This window comes from Acanthisitta chloris, unplaced genomic scaffold (genome assembly GCF_000695815.1).
Source record: "Acanthisitta chloris isolate BGI_N310 unplaced genomic scaffold, ASM69581v1 scaffold20057, whole genome shotgun sequence".
Classification (NCBI taxonomy): Eukaryota; Metazoa; Chordata; class Aves; order Passeriformes; family Acanthisittidae; genus Acanthisitta; species Acanthisitta chloris.
This window is the reverse complement of record NW_008682296.1, coordinates 77,205-81,787: the sequence shown is the minus strand read 5'-3', so window position 1 is coordinate 81,787 and position 4,583 is coordinate 77,205.

Genomic DNA, 4,583 nt, shown 5'->3' with positions numbered 1-4,583 from the left:
GTGGGGGTGTGTGTGGGGGTGTGTGTGCATGTGTGTTTTGGGATGGGTTTTTTTGTGTGTGTGTATGTGGGTTTTCCCCCCAATTCTAGGTGATCATATGGTTCCCTGGAAGATTAAAGAAAAAAAAATTTTGAAAAACAGGCCATAGACTTTACATCTAAGTAAAACTACTGTATTCCTTCTGTACATTCTAACTGCCCTCCAAATAATTACAGAGTGGAGACTTGGCTGTCATTCATGTGTATCTATTCCATTGTGTGAAGAGAAAAAGAAAATGGTTGCCCATACATTAGCACATCACCCATGGCTAGTGCAATGACAAGATAGATTAGGATGTATATTAAATCTCACACATGACTGCCTTTCTGTATCAAGGTAAAAAATACTTGCTCTTACATACATTAGGGACTAGTGTTGGACTGACATCTACATTAATATTGACAGCATATCAACATTTTTTACATTAACTGAGTCAATAACTAGTCTAAACCTGGTAAAACTTAGATAACAAAAATGAAGAAAATATCTAGCAAGCAGCATTAGATTCTTGTATCTAAGAAAAGAAAATTAACCCCCAAATACTACATTGCTTTTCTGAATTATCAATCCTACAGCAATACATCAACCAGTGTATACAGCTGTGACTTGGTAATCCAATCTCATTTGTCAAACAAGAATTCTAGTAGATAAGGAATGCTTCTAGGAAAATAAAACCCTGCACAGACAATAACATAAATATTATATACATAGGAGGCTGATTATTAAAAGCTGGATTAGCATAATTGTATTACCTCACCTCCTAAACATGACTTTCACAGACGTGATGAAATTGTCAGGCAGTAATCCCACTTCCACAATAGCTGCTTGTGACGAACACACAAAACCTGTCCAAACTCAAGACTATTTTTCTATTTTGCAGGGGAGTTAAAATGTTTATTTGTATTTTCCATGTTAAGAAAAACCTTTAAATCAAATTTGCTATGTAGGTTAGCTTAAGACAAGATTTCATTATTTACCTTTGCTGTAAAATCTCCAGTAAATGAGCAGTCACTTCTCATTCCAAGCCAATGTCTTGGTTTCATTAATAATTAAATGTTGTTTTCCAATGATATCTAGCTATTTTATACTCTTGTCTTTGAAATATATTATCTTCCAAATGAAGCTTAAAAAACACTGTTAACGTTTTTAAGGTGCCACACATTTTATGAACATGCACAAGAATGCTGGGAGATAAAAATGTTTATCATACACAAAAACTTTTGGAACCGGTGTCCATTGGCCCAAAGATGATATGCAAATGGTTATCATTTCCATCAGCAATTAGGTTGCTACAGTTGGAAGCATCCCAGAGCATTATTGCTCGGCACTAATAAAAGCATGAGGCAGCCATGCAAAGTTTTTAGATTTTAAACTTACAAAGGAGCAACATTTCAAGTACCATTCACCTCAGAAGTCATACAAGCTTTTGTTTCACCATCTTGCTCACTAAAGGCAAAATTTTCTCTCTGTTTCAGTGTACTGTGGAACATGCTGAGGGTTAAAGTGATATTCTCAGCAAAATTTATCTCCAAATGATCCCATCTTTCATTTATGCAAGTCCTTGAGAACAGTGATGAAACAGGCCATGAAAAACCTAGCCTTATGGACATGAGCTCTTCCATCAGGCAATACTATGGGTAAACAATGGGCAGGAAGAAGAAGCCTCTCTCTACTGTTCTGCTAATGCTCCTCTAGGCTCTTCTACCTAAACATGCAAAAGAAAGAGATGCAGAGAAATGCCTGGCACAGAATTGGAACTATCACTCTAGTGCTTGAGATGTTGACAGCATCCAAGCTGATTAATTAATATCAGTAAGGCCCACTGAAAAAGGTTAAAAGAGCACTTTAACATACAGTGATATTATTGTGATCATTAGGATGGCATATTTCTATCTTTGCTAATGAATCTTCTTTTATCAGCTCAATAAACTGATGTAGGAGTGCAATTTTTCAATTACATTTTCATAAACAGATGGCAGAATTTAATAAATTAATGTTTATAATAATGGTACTGTTATGAGGCTTCTACTTTTATGTATTTTGCTCTGAAGCTTTTGATACTAAATCCCAATAATGTCAATCTCCTTAGTTCAGAGTAGCTTCATGTTCCTTGGTTGCTGTATAATGATCTCTGATCTCTCAATGTGAAGATATGGGTGACTTTAGGTAGTAAGCTTAATTTATTAAATAACAGGGATATTCATCTGCTTGTCAAATTTCATAGACATTTTAACAAAAGCTTAACCTCCCTGATGATTATTTTTTTGAATTAAAACATGCTGTTGCAGGGCAGAAACGATACTTAATTGCTATTGCAGAATGCATCTTTTGTTCCTAAATTTCATTCCTAACAGGGGCTAAATGATGCCCCATTTAAAACATTTTCAATTCACAGAGTCCACATGTGGCCACATCCTAGGATTGCCAGACACAGTGTATGTTTCAGAAAGCTAAACCTCATAAATCTCCAGAAATTCCTCACATCTATTATGTTTACCTTCTGCTGCTGATGAGCCTGTTGGGCTCTGTACAGAGGAAATTACAAGCACTCCAGAAGATTTGCCAAGAAGATGCTAGAAGAAACAACGGGCAAGAAAAAAATTCTTAACTGAAGCATCACATCCAGCTTTGGCTACCATTTACATATTTGAGATTACAGTTAGTAAAATGGAAATTCCATTGAAGTGGAATAAATTGTTTTCAAATATCTCTATCTGATTAGCATTAGTTATGTCTGAAATTTAACGTGTTAAGCTACACTCAGTGTAAGTTATGGACTCCAGCTGAAGTCTAACATTCAGACTGAAATTCTGCCTGTTTATACACTTTTCCAATTAAGAACAAAAGGCAGTTGTATCCTAAAGGTTTTTTTGCCTATCATCTTCTTGCTCATTTCTATTAATCTATATTACAAAATGTCTTCCTTTACTTAATAGATGTTTGCAGACTGTTGTAACAGCTGCTAACTTGTAAGGAAATGCCAGCAGAAATATTTTATGGTCACACGTTTAAATACCACTGGAAATTTGTTTATAGTTAATGCCAACTGAAACAGTTATGTTTTAGGCATAGTTTTCATAGTGATCAAAAATTAGCAGTTCAAAAATCTCCCCAATTATTTCATGGCAGGGCCAAGGGCCATAGAAAATCATATTAGTTAATGACAGGACGAAAATGAAGTTGCAAGTTTTATAATTTGTTTGCTCAATAAAATATTTGTTAACTGTGCTGCACATCTGCATGCACACATCCTTGCACAAGCACAAACTACCCTGAAATAAATACCTGGAGTCTGCAAATGCCATTGAAAAGGATGGAAATCTATCCTGCAATTACTGGCACAGCTAACGCCTTAATGTTCCCTCCCCCAGATCAGTGCTTTCCTACCCGACAACAGCAGGGATAGAAGGGCTCCAGCCCAGCCTGTGCTACTAAGCACCCTGAAGGATGAAGTCACAGGTGGGAATTTGTTTTTCAGAAACTTATATGTAAACAGTCTTACAGATCTAGAAATGGTTGCTCCCATCTCTACACAAAGGGGTGAAAGTCACAGCATGTCTTTCTTACAAAACAGAAGTGGAGAAATACTTTGGATTATGTATGAACTGCATGACTGTACACCCTCCAAAAGCAAATCATAAGAGAGAACTATCAGGTTTTGGAAACTAACCAAAGTCTGCTCTTAATCTGGTGTCTTAACCAGCTTCATAACCTTAAGAGTATTCCTGCTTTTAAATCACCCAGGACAAGTCTGTCTGGCTAGTGGTACAGAAAGATACAGTAAAATGGTAACCTGTGATACTAAAAAGCCAAAATATATACAAAGCCAATATATTAAAGTCACATCTGAATAGCTAAAAGCAAAATCCATTCCTTTAGTACAGTTAGAACAATGAACATGCTGTCAGTCATTTTTAACCAAAAGATCTCACAAGATGCTATTGCCAATTATTATAAATAAACCTGTATGTCTTGAATATTGCCATTACTGAGACTGACTACTGCCCGCTGTTAATTATACCCACTAAACAATACACAAAATTTTAATAACATTCATTCTTATCTCCATGAAAATCACTACAGTGCCTTTATAACCTTTAGTCCCAAATGCTTTTGGAATTGTTTGGCATTTTGCCAGGACAGAGCTTGAGAAGGCTAGATAAGAGCCAACAGTTAAAAAGAGAGTTTTTTTATTTTCCATTCTAATGAATAAAAACTGCTAAACTAAGGAGCGTTAGCAAGGGACTTATAAAAGATATGGCATAGGTTATTAAAACACTATCCTTATTACAAGAATTTTTCCTCACTGATATCATTTGGCTTATTGAATGAGTTAACTTTTTTTTCTCCACCTTTTTTTCTTCTCTTGCCCCTTCCTCCCCCTCTTTGCAACTGCCTAAAACCAGGAGACTGACAACTGATTGTACAAGAGATTATTGGTAAAGTGAATTAGACATGCAATATGCAGTCCTACACTTTGCCGTACTACTGGAGAAACAAGACCTCGTAAGGACATGCCCTGGCGTGGCACAGCCAGAAGGGTT